General features: G+C 38.7%; 1 protein-coding gene across 9 annotated transcripts in view; it reads right to left on the reverse strand.

Annotated features, from left to right (window-relative positions):
* Positions 1-11,171, reverse strand: part of LOC126857443 (transcription factor Sox-2) — a 264,526-nt gene extending 253,355 nt beyond the window's left edge. For 7 of the 9 annotated variants that reach the window (XR_007688511.1, XR_007688506.1, XR_007688510.1 and 4 more), the window contains exons 1-2: positions 10,861-11,171; positions 9,923-10,435 (exon numbers count right to left, since the gene is read on the reverse strand). The gene's annotated coding sequence lies outside the window, so the exon portion shown is untranslated. Of the gene's footprint in view, positions 1-9,922; positions 10,436-10,856 lie in introns of all 9 variants that reach the window. The other 2 variants (XR_007688507.1, XR_007688505.1) reach the window with 2 other exon arrangements.
* Between the last annotated feature and the right edge of the window lie 5,198 nt (positions 11,172-16,369).

The raw sequence follows: 16,369 nt of genomic DNA on the forward strand, positions 1-16,369 counted from the left end.
GTCCCTCTGACTAAATATTAATCTATTTAAAAAAAAAGTAAATATAATAGAAAATTTTTTTCTAAATTATTTTTTCTTAATCTGCTTTCTTTAATCTTATTTTTATTTTACAAATTTCGAAAATTATTTTGAGACTCGCCATGATATTTTTGATAATTGATCATCGAATAAATTGATGAACCGCGAATAATAAGTGAAATATGAATAAATGAAAGATGAAAAAAAAAATGCAGCCAAAAGATTCACGAAAAATTCAGAAAAGTTCTCACATGTTAATGATTCTGTCCGGTGGAAAATGTGTCTTTGGGATCGGCGTAGTTTCGCGAGCAAAGAACAAATGGAATATGACGTAAAAATCAAGAAAAAGAGAAACAAAAAGGGAGATGCGCAATGCAAAAAGAAAAAAAAGCTACAAAGAAAGAAAAATCATGGCGTTGTGGACAAAAGTAGCCGTGCAAGACAGTGAGTGAGCGTTATAAACGGTCCATAGAAATTCGCGGCTGCAGCAGAATGCCAGCATCTCGCCGGCGCGCGCGCGCGCGCGCGTGTCGTCTTCTGGTACACGCGACTGTTATTTAAGCTTCGCGACTCTTTCATACCTCTTGTGTCTTACATGCGAGAACTTTACCACGGGGGTGCATTCATTACGATGAATGCCGCGCAAGGTCCCCACAATGGCCTTCTTACCCGCGACGGGTACCGCGCGTCATGGTCCCGTGGAAATACAGTCGGTCCAAAGCCATCTTATCTTTCAGTCTTGGCAAAAATATCTCGAACGGCAAGTATCTCACAGTAGTTCGCAAAGCCGACTGTAGGAACATTTCTTTCCAAGAGTTAGAGGCAAAAAAAAATTAAGAATTTCGAGAAAGCTCGAGTCGCTACCGTGCTAATCTGCGACTCGTATCTGCGAATTAATGACTCTCGTGCAAATTTTTTTATCGCGAACCCTGAGAATATTCTAAGATTAGCTATCGATTGATTCGATGAATTCCGTATAAATTAATTAATATTTTACATTAAGAATCATTGTTCGGAACAACGTTGCAATTGTTGTTTGCATATAGAAGCTATATTTTTGAGAATATAGTTGAGTGCAATAATGAAATTTATATGTTTGTCAATAGATTTAATAAGAAAATCATATTATCTTTTATATGATTACGATACTCAACTTTTGTATCTGAAACACAGTATCGCAAAAATTTGTATAAACCGAGAGATTATCTTCCGGAAAACTTTACGCCATTAAATTCAACTAAAGAGAAAAAATTTAGGTATAAGAAATTCTTTTACAGCAACAGATTTCTACGGCCATGGGCGCCCACAATCTTTGCGCGGCTTAAGCAAAGTCGTCCTATCGCGAAGTCGCCACATCGCGGATCCGCCGTCCACCCCGTTATCCGCCACCCCCCCAGGTTCTTCACTACCGGTGCCCTGTGCGCCTCGTCGTGAAAGTGCAGGGGATGAAAGGAGAACAAGAGAAGTACAGACAATGGATTCGGTTCGCGGCTGTGTTGGTGGCGCTGCATTGTCGCCCGGCATTGTTGCGGCCCGGTTATTGTGTCGCTGTTTTGTGACCGATCGCAAGGTGGCGTGCCTCGTATGCGCCAACCCCGTCCACGATCGTTAGGCACGTTCGCGATTATTCGGAAGAACGATCGTTCGACGATAAAACCGGCTTCGAAAGGCGCCCGCCCTCCCCTATCCCCCCCCCCTCTTTCCCCCTTCTTCCCTGGTGCACGCGAATCAGGAAGGGAAGAAAGGTGATGTTTGCGAAGTTAGCGGTCGGAACTTTTGTCACATTGACTTTACCCATGGCGAGGCCATGCTAAGAGTTAATGTCACTCGCGTACCTCTCCGTTTATGAGACGAGAGATTTCCTTCTCTTGAAAGATAAATATCTTAATCGGACTTTGCAAAACTACATCCTAATAAAAATTTCGAAATCAATACATCTTACGCTCGTGATAAATTTTTTCCACGAATCAGTTGCTCTTTTCGTCGCTCGTTTGCAAAACTTGCGATATAAAAACGCCTGTCGCCCTCCTCCCTCTCTCTTCCTCTTCCCGACATGACACTACAAAAGTTTATTCACAAGTAGGAAAAACATATGAAGAAGGAAAAGAAATCGAGAAGGATGGGAAGATTGGAGACGAAAGAGCAAGAGAGAGAGAGAGAGAGAGAGAGAGAGGAGAGAGGATTCTCTACTCATCCTCCCGTAGGTCTCATTGTGTTGGACGATTGTCTTAGAATAATGGCGGAGACTCACAATAGTGACTACAATGCTTGCTCGTTTAACAATGCGGTGACGTCACGCGGCGTCGTGTACGTGAATGTACCGGTACGGGCGCCCCGGCATCGTGTGCGTCGGTCTCTTTAGACTTGGTCTTTCTCCCCTCCCCCCTCCCGCCCCTCTCTCACTCTCTTTCTCTCTTTCTTTCTTCGCGATGCCCGGTCGCCACCTTTCTCCCGCCGCCGCGGCCACCTCGTGCCTTCTCCTTTCCGCGATTCTTTAGTTGGTTATTCAGGGACCACCCTCGTCCACCCGCGGGTCAGCGGCAACGGCGGCGCCGATAATGCCGAGGGGAAGTCATCGACGGTAGCGTGAAAAAAGACCGACAAGGTCCAGCTTTGTGGCAGCGTGTTATCACGATGGTGAAAGCAAAATGCGATACGCGAAATATAAAATAGATTCTATTATCAAGGCAATTCGAGAAAAATGATTTGTCTTTAAATCGCGTTTTTAATTCAGACTTGGAGCTCGACATTTAAACTCTGACATTTTGCGTTTATATACTTTCAATATGTAATATATCAATATTCATATATTAATATTAATTAAATTATTTCCATGCACTTAACAGATATTATCATTGAATAATATTCAATCATGTCACAATACCAGTTTTTAAATAAGAAATTAAAAATATTAAAGGAATAATCAACTTCGAAATATCGCTTCTCGTTTACATCGATCAATTTTGACTTTTATTACTCGGGTGGCCGCGCGAACCCTTCGCTCCAAAGCACCCCCACGCGCTTGTGGATTCGGTCAAATCATCCCTTGGGATGAGTCGAAAATGCAGTCCGTCCCACCTTTTCTATGGCTACGCTATAGAGCCTTACTCAGCAGAGCTATTAAACGAGATGATAGGCACGATTACATTAGCAACTTTGCATGTCGGTTAAAAAGATGACGAAATGATTCCATATACACCCTTTCATATATATAAATCAATCTACATTTGTAAGTACGAACAATTTCAAAAGTAAAATATATAATATAAAAAAATGAGAAAATATCAGCAATACATTTCAATGAAAAAAATTATGAATCATACTTGATTCAATTCAACAACAGATATTTATTCGACATTCAATCAGTTGGAATAACATTTTCTCTAACGTTTGATAGATATGAAAAGTTGAGAAAGAGAAAGAGAGAGAGAGAAAGAGAGATTTTGTGTCGATGTGAGAAGAGTACCGACGATAGGTTGCAAAGATTTCGCAAAAGACGCGTGGGCGAAGGGTGATGGAAGAAAGAAAGAAAGAGATAAAGGAAACCCAGAAAGACAGGGGTACATTGTGCCCCGGCCGCTTGATACTTTATTCCGTATAAAAGGAGAGACGGAACAATGGCGGGAACGCGGAAGAATGGAATGAAATGGGACCGAGGGAGACTGATAGAAAGGAAGAAAGCAGAGGCGCGCTCGCGCCAGTGTGAAGACTCATCACTCTGTAAACAATGCGCAAAGCGAGAGTGACTCAAAGAGCGGTGAGATCGTCAGAACGCCTTCTCAAATGAGACAAGAGAGAGGACCGAGAGAAGTCGACACGGCGCGCGGCACCGTCGTCCTTCAGATATTTCCACGTGCCTTCCGTTTTGTACAAAAGTAAACGGACACTATATTTAGAAAATTTGTTCTAAAGGGCTAAAAAATTATGTTTCCTTTCGATCAATCGAGAGAAAAAAGAGACAGAGAGAAATATATATATATACATATATTGAGATAGAGATAGGTATCGAGCAAAGTTTCATAAAAATATAACTTGTTATAATAATCGAAAAGAAGATTCACAATCACAGAGAAAAATTTTTTTTAACATTGAAAATTTTACTTTTTCAAATACAACAAAATCTTTCTAAAATAAATGCAAAAAATTAAAAAAAATATTTTTTTTTTTTATGATAGTCTACATTAAATGACATTCTTTTATATTTTTATACAATTTTTTTATTATAAACTGGACATTTTTCTACGACCTGCGACATTGGAATTTAGAAGATATAAATGTACCACTATTTAAAATTTTGATATCTAAAAATGAAACAAATATAAAAAATATAAATCTCAGCCTATATCGAGATAATTAAGTTAATGTATTCGATTGTTATCCCATGCTACACGAAATTATTCAGCAAAAGACTAAAGAAGTAAAGGACAAGATTAGTGGCAGAATAAAGCAGAACCCGTTTTACATAACACGTTATCCACCATAACAATGGACCGTTGACAGGCGTGTCTACCTTTAGAAAGAATCGTTTAAGCCGAAGAAATTGCCTAAGACAGGGGAAAAAAAGAGTGAAAATTAATTTTATCCTGAGACAGGTAAAGCGTGCCAGTCGAAACATCGCATTTAGTGCATATTTCGAGAACAACCGAAAACAAAATCGACTTAATCCATTTTTTCTACAAAAATTTAACATTTTTACAATGTTCTTAAATTTTTAAACATATGTTCAATATATCTATGGTCAAATATAATTTTACGTTCATTGATGAACATGCGGCAAAAAAAAGTAAACGGCAACGAAAGATCGTAATCGTTCCATCGCAGTTGGATCGCTTAACCGATTGGAATGTGTCAAAATTGCGGGTTGTCATGGCACAAACACACCGCCATTAGTACGAGATAAAACGTTACAAACTAGGGTTGACTCTATAGAACATAGAATTGCACAGACAGAGAGAGAGAGAAAGGGAAAGAAAAAGAGAGAGAAGATAAGAGGAAACAGGAGAGCGAGCGAGGGTTGAAAATATTTAGACATCCGCGAAGGGATGAATAAGACTAAATTGTATCCACAATGCTGTCTCAGAAGCAGAGGCGCTCTGAATAGCCTTAATAAACTCGCTGAATCCTCGGAAATATTTCCAAGCTCTGGAGGAGTACCGAATGCGGCGAAAACTCTTCCCTTGACTTCACGTTCTTCCCGCTTTAGCACAACGTTCTCCCTCCATCCCCTCACGCCGTCACCCTCCTTATCGTCTACATACGGAGGTAATGCGAACACCTCGGAAAGCTTTTGGAAATTTTCTCAAGACGCTTCGCGACGAGAAAAATCGACTACGGAGTGTTAATAACCGATGTCGTCATTAAGACGCACATCGTGTCATCATCATATGAATATTCACGTTAAGAACAGTTATCGCATGTCCCGCAAGTCTTGATTATATCTTTTGATGAAATGAAAATGAGACGCGCGAATGGAAAAAAAATTACGGCAACTTTACGTGCTTTCAAAACGTGTTACTCCGGGAAATTTAAACGAGGATATACGATATGAAATATCGAGGCACTCTTCCCTCAGATTGCGCAAAAAATATTCTCATCTTACCAGTTGATAGCTCACATCGATATAAGCATCGAAACCCTCTACGCGATGCCACGGCGTTCGCATTACTCGGTATAATATGTAGATTTACCACCGAGCGCGATACAATTTCACCCGCATTAAGAAGAAAGCGTTCGCCCGTTTTCCCAGCGAAACGATTTGTTCGAAGCTCTCGCCCTCCGGACGTACGCGATCCATTTCCGAGAGCTTTGACTTCCCGCATTCGATGTAAACAAGTCTTCACGCTTTTCGCAAAGCATGACGTAAGAACGATTTTATCATCTTTAAATTCACGGAAGAATATCTAATAAAAAATTTTGTCTTTTCTCTTTATTAAAAAAAATGATAATAATAATTTGTATTGCAAAAAGGAAGGTCCCAAGGAAACGTCGGATATTTTCGATCGTTATCTATACCCCCGAGACGATAACCGATAGACTATTCAAAGTTCACCATTCGCGACTTCCGGCCACGATCGAGGCGAACGAGAACATCGCCAGTAGGGGTTGCGGGCGGAGGGAAGATGGAAGAGAAGGCGCGGAGAGTGAATCCGAGCAGAAATGGATTCGCGATTTCGTATGAATCGCTAGTTACTGAATAAAGTCTTTTCGCCTGGGCTGGCCGGAGCCGGCGGTGGTGGCTGGCTGGCTGGCTTTACTTTATTATATGTATATTCGCGCTACAGAGAGCGCGCAGAGGATGAAACAGGGCTTTCGCGGAGTGTAGTCGAAGAGGGGGTGAGGAACGTCGAGAAGGAGGTGGACGGGAGAAAATGGGAGAGGACGGGGTATCGCAAAGAGGGAGTTGGAAACGCGCGGGGGAGGAGGGAGGGTTAGTGGTGGTGGTGGTCGTTCGACCGTGCGGTTCTATGAAATCAAAGGCCACATTGTCACCGAAATTACCTCCATTCGGAAACGACGTATTCAGGCTACCGGGCGCACGTGGAATTAACCCTATTTGTTTGCCGCCTTCGAGTCGCGTGTAACGAAGCCACGATTTATTCCGTATATGCCCGTTCGCTCGCCGGCACCCGCCAGCGAAAGAGAAAGAGGGGAGAGAGAGAGAGAGAGAGAGAGAGAGAGAGGGAGAGGGACATCATCATCCCCGCGTGTTTCGCGCGCGCCGTCGATTCAAAGCGTCGAGGAATCGATCGAGAGTAACGAGAGACAGAGAGAGAGAGAGAGAGGGGGAGAGGGAGAGAGAGAAAGAGACATCGCGCGGGATCCAAACTCGAAGGCGCTCGGGAAAAGGAGCTCGCACCGCGCGGCAAGAATCTGAATCGCGGCTAATGAGTCGCTGCTCGATCTACTTGCTGAATTACATCTGCATGTGCATGCCCGGTAACTACGGCGGTTATTGTGCGCGAATATCTCGGGGCCGCTCGCTCTACGCTCGGCAGATTCGCCGATAGTAATCGCCGCCAAACGACCTTTGCCGATCGCACACGTGCACGTCGCCGAGATCCTATCTCGGTATCTCTGTTATAGATAAATAACAATTCGAGCATCCGAGAATCGATCCGATGATCGAACGATTCGAAAAGAGATCTATGAATTCAACGATCCTATCATAAAACAATAATAAATAAAAAAAATTGATATATCGTTATTATTATAAAATTTCTTAAAATATTAAAACAAGAAAATCAGAATTTTTTTAAATAAAACTTTAGAATGACGAAGAATAAAATGTTGAAATGCTAATATGCGTATGAGCTTATTAATCGGCGGTCATCCGTAATATGTTACCATATTGCCTACTCACGGATGAGGAAATTAGAGCGTATCGTGTCTGTCAGCTGTTAGCGTTATGATTAAACCGCTCGAAATTTCACGGTAGCAGATGATACCGTTTAATTGACCGACCGGTGTGCGCCATTCTTGTCGATTTCATTACTGGAATGATCATTATAAATTTTAATCTATTACACTATCTAATATAAATTATCAGTTCCGCAACATATGTTTTTGCTATTCGATGATCACGTGCTACGTATAACGCAACGATGCTACATCATTAGGTTCACAGATAATTTTTTTTTTAACTTTACCAAACATATCTCGATGTCCCGGACTAAAGCGCCGGTAACGCCTGCGAGTTTCGCCCACGTGCAACCAGCTTCCATATATAAGTGCACGTGCACAGGTGGCCGTACTTCCACCTATACATGACATGAAGGATGTTCTCTTCTTGTGATGATTCGCAAATCATCTAAATCCCTTTCGTTCGCGATTGTTTAACTCTCTAATTTTGTATTCGCAAAAGAATGAGTATAAATTAATTACATTCTAATTAATTGTAAATTAATTACATTTTATTTAATGTAACATATGCAAAAGATATTCTAAATAAATATACTAAAAAGAAATATCAAATAAAAAGATAATGTATAAATTCATTATATTTTTAATTAAATTATGCATAATATATTATTTAATTTTTTAACTTAAACGAGAATATTGTGTTTTTAAATATTGTATTTTTATAAATATAAATCTCAAATCATAATTTAAATTCTTTTTATCTGATATTTTTATAATTTCTAATATATTGTTTAAAACATTTTGCCATATTTCTTTTTCATTAAATAAAATATATAATAATTAACTATGATAAAATGTTTCTCTTTTTTTTCGGAAGTATAAAATTTGTAATTCTATACAATTGTTATAAATTGTTGTAAAAAACTCTAGTATAAATATTACGCAATATATTTTTTATAACTATAATTAAATGTGCGATAATTGTAAGAACGTTTAGAATATTATTTCCAGATTTTACATTTCGTATAAAATATCTAGCATGAGATATCCGAGACGAATAAGCAGTAGTTAGACGAAAAAAGTCGCGATGTGTTCGCGGAAGCCGAGCTTATCAGGAATAGACGCACACGTATAGTCACACAAGTGCCTAAGTAGATTCATGGAAATAATCGCGGCCGCGAACGAAAGTGGAAAAAGCGAGGAACGAAGAAAAACAAATGAACGCTGCTTCTGCTCGAAACAGCCGAAGCTCGCGTAAACAGGAATTGCTGGCGCTTTATGTTACCAAACCCTTAGCATTTGCCACATCTCCCTGCCTCTCTCGCACTCTCGATGTATTTTTCCTCAATCATTGAGATTTTATCCACGACGCTTATCCTCTTTCTCTTCGCGATCTTACGTATTAGTTGCTTTTAACAAATAAGCGAGACGAATTCAATATGTGTCATATGTATAATATTAACTTTAACATCATCAATAAAGAGAAAGAGTGAATATTATGCTTTGCGATGTGCATATATTGTTTGGGGGAGGAAGACAATAATTATTAAGATTCCATTAAATAAAATTCGTTAATTGTATAATTTGTCAACTTTTTTATATTCGATTAAATTTTTATTTATAATTAAGTGGAAGAAATATGGAGAATAAAAAGTAAACATAACAATGTATTAATTAAAGTAGATTTCTTTCGTCATTTTATTCTCTGCAGCCTTATTTAAAATTATCTTACTCCAAGCAATTAATTTATTAATTGAAAACAGCAATCGTCGATTGCCTATAAATCGTTATTCCGTGATCGAATTCTCGTTGACGGCATTACTGATTGTAATACTGATACGTGATTCATTAAAATTCATGTGCATTAAAATTTGACTTAAAATTTTATATAATAGATACACAAATTCTAATATGCAAACATTGCGATATTTTTTCTAATATTATATTATTAAATAATAAAATAATTGCGATAATACTTAAAATATTATTTCTAGATTTTATTATGTGTATATAAAGAAAGCTCGAAACGAACAGCGCGCAAAATTAGACGAAGAAAGTCGCAGGTATTCGCGGGAATCGAGCTCTTCGCGGGAACCGAGTTCTTCACGGAAGCCGGAGCTTATCGCAGATAGACACACACGTGTGCGTTTGGGAGCGAGGAGCGCAAAAGCGTGCACGAACAAGAAAACAAGTACGCAAACATTATTTGTCCAACGTATAAAATACGACCAAATGGAATAAAATCAATATTACAAATATTATATAAGAATTAAATAATATTAAAAAATCAATATAATGTTAAAAATTAATATTACACATATATTTAGAGATCTAGAGATAATTACATATAACGTCATAAAAATAATCGGCTAAAAAATTGGCGAACTGTATTTACTGTATTATCAGACACGCGTTTTTTCAAATATATTTTTAAAAAATTACTAAATAACATGAGAGCTAGGAATTGAGCAAAAGCAACGCTACACGTGGATCGCGCATTCGTAAAAGACGCAACTTCGAAAAGATTCAAAAGAATGTAACTCACCATCAGTGACGAATCCAGGTCGGCGGCGGAGAAATTCGGCTGCGATGCTTGGCGCAATATAAATCAGGTCCCAATCCCGGGAGGAGGTGATAGAGATACCGACCACTCTAACGACCACTCGGTCAAAGCCAAACGTCATTGCAATCCGCGGCACTACATCCAGCAGCTCGGCCTCGGCGCGTGACGCGCTGTCACGATCGTCGCGCAAAATTCAAAACCGAAATTCCGCGCATTGTCCGCGCGTCACCGCGTCACTCACACGCGGGATTCTCTAAATCATCGGCACTGTCCCCGACACTTCTCGCGGCGATTCGAAACGAGGTGTGCCACCCGGCGTGCCGCCAAAGCAGCCAAGGCACACGCGCGCGAAAAGAATGCGACCGGTCGTCTTCAGAATTCGCGACTCTCCTTGTCATCACGTTCAAAAGCACGAGTTCTCGCTTTCATGTTCGCGATTATATACTCGAACGCGTTTCATCCGCGATACGTTGTATTTCGATTGCTAACAAATGCCTGTTTTAAATCGAAATAAACAATTTTGTAGCAAGATATTAAAAAAAATAATAATAAACATTTTCTTACGATTTTTCAATGTATATTTATCACACGCGGGAAGAATAGAAAAAAATCTTTAAGAAAAAAAAACTCACATAACACAAAGACTTATGAATTAATAATATATCAGAGTTGTTTTCTCTAAACGTAAAACGTAAATTAATTAAAATTTTCAAATACGTAATCAAATATTATCCACACTCTTTTAAACTATATGAAAAAAATGAGTTCTATTCAATTCACAATAATCGCATTAATATTTCAAGCATTCCGATTGCGTGTTTATCACATTGCTATTGAAATATGAATCGTCAAATTTTGAAAGCTATTTGAAATTTAGATCATTCGATGCGACGAATAGAAAAATGACAGAAATTACCTACGAGTAAGATTGCTTAGAATTAACTCCGGCGACGTTTTGTCAACTATTGAAATCCAATATAATGTACACTCACATATAATTTTTATAAAACGAAATCATATCGAACGTGATAAAACGATCGCACGAGACAACGAAATAAACGAAACGTAATCACGACAATCGAGGATATAACGACACTCCCGATCTTCAATATGCACAGACAATGTTTTGACTTGTTTGCAAACGTCAATGCAAACGATCGTCGCGACGAATCAGAGGCGAAACGAAGGGAGCGATATTCCTCGTAAGAACGACCATTCGCGTTGCGCGGCAGCGTGGAACTGAATCGCCACTGCTGGTGGTCGCGGCGTCGCGGCCTAGTCGGCGCCGTCACCCCCCACCACGTCCCACGTGATCATCCCCGCTATCGCCGAACGACGCGCTAACGCGGCTATGTTCATGGAATAATATATATATATATATAACCGACGATCCGCGCGTCCCGATTTTTGTCACATATTTATATACGAGTTTATACGTATATTTATGACCCGGCAGGAGAGAAAACAATAAAGTCGTCGTAGCAAAGACGTTTTATCTGACCTGGACCTCGTTTTATGATCAAACTTTGAGACAGCAAAGCCTTAAAAATGCACAAATTTCCAGCCATTATGGAAGCGCTCGACGCTAATAAAGCTCATTCGCGATACACACTCGGCACTTGGACAATCTCCCTTGATACACACTCAATTCGACACTCCTGATACTTAGATCCGACACTCGCGACGCATAATTCGAATTTCCGACATTCATTTCGCATCCGGCGAGTAGATAATCGCGAAAATGCGGAGCTATCGTAGCTCACGATCGGCACGCAGCAGAAGGGACGAAACAACTGAAGCATGCGACGCATCACCGTATATGTACTATCTTCTTCACTACTTCACGTAGCATATTTTAAAAACATTTACCACTGCAATGATCCGAATACTTGGCACTTCGACACTCAATTCGACATTTCCGATATTTAATTCGACACTCGTGACGCGTAATTCGATATTTCCGACACTCATTTCACATCCGGCGAGTAGAAAATCGCGAAAATGCGGAGCTATCGTAGCCCATGATCGGCACGCAGCAGGAGAGACGAAACAACTGAAGCATGCGACGCATCACCATATATGTACTATCTTCTTCGCTACTTCACGTAACATATTTTAAAAACATTTACCACTGCAATGATCCGAATATTCGGCACTTCGACACTCAATTCGGCATTTCCGATATTTAATTCGACACTCACGATACATAATTCGATATTTCCGACACTCATTTCGCATCTGACGAGTAAAAATTCGCGAAAGTTATCGTAGCTCGCGATCGAAATTCAGAAGAGACGAAGCAACTGAAGCATGCGACGTATTATCGGACATATTACTTTTCTTTTTGCCACGTCACGTGGTCACATTTTAAATATTTTTTTACCATTGCAATAATCCGAATACTCGGCACTCTGATACTTAAATCATTTTTGATATTCAATTCGACACTCACGATATTTTATTTTGCACTTTTAATATATTGTATGCATTACCTTTTTTGTCACGTGGTCACATTTTAAATATTTAAACATTTACTATTGCAATAATCCGAATACTCGGCACTCTGACACTTAAATCATTTTTGATATTCAATTCGACACTCACGATATTTTATTTTGCACTTTTAATATATTGTATGCATTACCTTTTTTATCACGTGGTCACATTTTAAATATTTAAACATTTACTATTGCAATGATCCGAATACTCGGCATTTTGATACTTAAATCTGCATTTTTGATATTCAATTCGACACTCGCGATATTTTATTTTGCATTTTTAATAAATCGTATGTATTATCCTTTTTGCCTCGTCACGTGATCTTCACGTATTATCTTTTTTGATCGTCACATGATATTTTAAATATTTAAATGTTTACCACTGCAATGATCTGAACACTTGGCACTTTGGCTTGCACTTAAGTTGGCATTTCCGATATTTCGCGATATTTAATTCTGCTTTTTCGAATATATTAATTTTATATACGACGAATAAAAATTACAGAACTATCGTATCTCGCTACCAGGCTGCTACAGGGAAAGTGAAACGACTGAGACATGCAATGTATTGTTACACATCAATAGACTATAGTCTATAACAGGTAGGTAAGTTAAAACTCAACAAAAACTTGGGTATTGCAGATGAACAAATAGAAATAGAATAATAGAATTTATTTTTTTTTTGTTATTCAAGAAAAAAAACCATACAGCACAGAACGTTGCAGTAAACATTGTAACAATATTCTGTGTTTGTATGGGAAAAAGTATTTTGCGAAGACTATTTCGAATAAACGAAATGAAAATATATATATGTATATAAAATAATGTATATGTATGTATGTATGTAATTCTTACATGTACATATATATTTTTAAAACATACTCATTGAAATGTACGAAATCCCTAAATTGTTATTCATATATTTTATATTTTAGTTTTCATTTAGTTTTCACAGTTACTCGAAATACCGGATGCTTCATTTTTTTTGGGGGGTACAAAAAAATTGTTCTATTATTCATTTTTTGCAATACCGAATATAACTGCTTTTTTATTATATTTCTAAAAATTTTTCTATGAAATCTTTTAGTTGTGTTATGTCATTTAAGGCAGGATCTATACAATACCATAATAAATGCGTATGTATATGTATATGCGCGCTTATACATACTCTGTGAGACTGATATACGTTTATTTAAATAATACAGAAATGCTTTCCTCCGTGAATACTACCTGGCAAGTGCGTATTCAAAAGTTATATAATTAGTTTTGTTTATAAACATACACATATAAACATACACACACATACAAAATGTAAATAAAGTAATTTGCATGCTTGTAGAAATAGCTACGACACAAATGAAACATTTATTAATAAAGTTATTATTAAAATCGTAATCGGGAAGAACTGCGTCTAATAAGGGATTAATAGACGATCCATACTAAGAATGGTAACTCGATACTTTGTCGGGGGTGCTTAATTGATTGAAGCCAATTGAATGACGAGCACACACTATGTTAACCAGAGAGAACAATCAGTAGTCTGCAAATTATTTCAATCGCGCAATCAAAGAACGCGACATTAAAGTATTAATATAAGTCGTTTATGTGTGTGTATCTCACTCAATTAAATGTTTATAAACGTGTTTATTAAACATGTGATTTTATATGCAATGATGTAATTCTTGTCTCTTTTTTACATTAAAATATCTAATAATTCATGGCTACTTTGATGAAATAGATAAAAATCAGGCTTATAAATAATTCCTACATTGTACGCGCGCTTTTCGCGCCAAGCTTGCCGAGTGCATAAAGGCCGAGTCAATATAGTTGACGATATTGTGGTAGCGAACGCGCTTTTGTATAAGGAACGTTCGGCGTCTTAATATCGCGGCCGGAAGGATTAACCACGAGACCCACCTAAGAATGGAAGGATCACGGTGGGATTCTAATTAAACGGAAAATAGCTTCATTAAGTTCGTAACAGCCCCGGGGCCACACTCCATGATGCTAAACCTATGCCATGTCGGGAACGAAGAAGCCAACCGACCTCTTCTCCCCCCTCCCCCTCCCCATTCGATGTACGCACGCGAAGAACATGTAACGTAGAGTCGTGTATTCCGTAGGCGAATATGAAAGGCATTAATATAAGCGAATCAAGGACATGCGCCGGAATTAATTGGCAAATTGGTTTTCGCATAAATTAACGCAATATTGATCCGCCCCGATCATGATAAGGAAGATTGTAGAGAAAAAAAGTGAGATAATGAAGGACGAGTGCGAGAGTGCTCGATGATAGTATACATTTCTGATTAACAATAAGCTATTTATTGTGTGACACTATATAAAATTTATATCAATCTTACGATCTTTCTCGTCTACCTTCGATCATCATTTGCCTTCTTTTTCTCCTCAGTCGTGAATTGTCTTACTCATTGGCTTACCTTTTTTTATTCGGCTCAACTGCGGAATTTTACAGTTTATCATATAGCCGCGTATCTTCACGTCGCACACTGCTTTACGAGCGAAATACTCTCGGATATCCTCCATTGACGTTGCATTTTCCGAAGAAGGCGTTTTGTGGCCGTCGACAAAGAATCGCGCATCAAGTGGACAAGGGAGCGATGCGCTTTATATCGTTTTATCGTTCGTATAATGTCGTAAAACGAGCTTTAAAGAAAAAAAGTTTCTTCATATTCACGTATATGCTCATATACTCTAGTAAAATTTAAAATTAAATATAGATGCTTTTCGCTTTAAGCTCTTTTTATGCAAAGAAACATCACCCTTTTTTCAAATTGAAAATTTTCATATAATTCGAGAAATATGTTAAAAAAATCATTATATCTCACTTAATTTTTTGACTTTGTTTTAAATCAAAATTGCCATTGTCGCGAATAATAAAGCTATTATCATATGTACAGGAGACGCGAAATGTAAAATCAAAACATATGTAAAATCTCGACCAAAAGCTCGACCTTTTAATTTTTATTCAGATTAAATCACGTCGAGATGCATGCTCGCTTAGGCAATAAAAAGAGACAAACAAGGCATGGACGAATCGTCGAATTGGCGATTGCAAATTGCGGATCCGCGAGGACGGCTTCCACAGACCAAAGAGGCGAGTCGACAGAACGGTACGTAACGGGAAGAGGATGCAAGAGAAGGGTTGCGCGCTGAGAAAAGGCAAAGGATGCGGAATGCAACGAATTCGAAAAGAGCAGAGTCCTGCGCCTGCATACGTAATGCCATCGAGCCATTGTCAACCGGCACCGGCCCCCTTTTGTCTACCCGAGAGGGTGAAAAGAGGGAACTCGGGGAGGTGGGTGACGGCACGGTCCGCGCCCTCAACACCGCGAGCCGCAGGAAAATTCTGATCGCACCGATATCGATCTTCGGCCGATCATTTGCATGCTCATTGTTCAACGACGCCGGCGCAACGAACAATATTCCCATAGTCGCGAGCTGTCAAACAGATTTTCTTCAACCCCCTTCACGCCGGGATTAGAGATATGTGAATGTAACGCAAGGAAGCGATATACAATCCGAATGTAAAGATAATTCGCGTTGGTGTGAAAAAAATTTTTATCACAAATAATCTAAAAAAATTTAACTATTGTATTAGATATTAGATTATAACATTTAGTGAGAAATATATTTTTATGATCAATTTTAAAAGAAATTATCTTTTGTCATTTGCAATTTGTGATTATCGCGATATTAAAACTTATATTCTTCAGAGAAGAGAAAGATAACGTTATTTTTGACTTGAAATATCTTTTTTGGCGCTTCGTGCAAAAAGGCAGAATCTTCTCTATGATGTGTCGGCAAACGGGAAATAGGGAGATGAGCAATAGGACGGGAGAAAACGGCGCAGAAGTAACGAAGGGAGACGGTGAAAGAAAGAGAGAAGGAGATACATCGCTGCACATAT

This window comes from Cataglyphis hispanica, chromosome 21, assembly GCF_021464435.1.
Source record: "Cataglyphis hispanica isolate Lineage 1 chromosome 21, ULB_Chis1_1.0, whole genome shotgun sequence".
NCBI lineage: Eukaryota > Metazoa > Arthropoda > Insecta > Hymenoptera > Formicidae > Cataglyphis > Cataglyphis hispanica.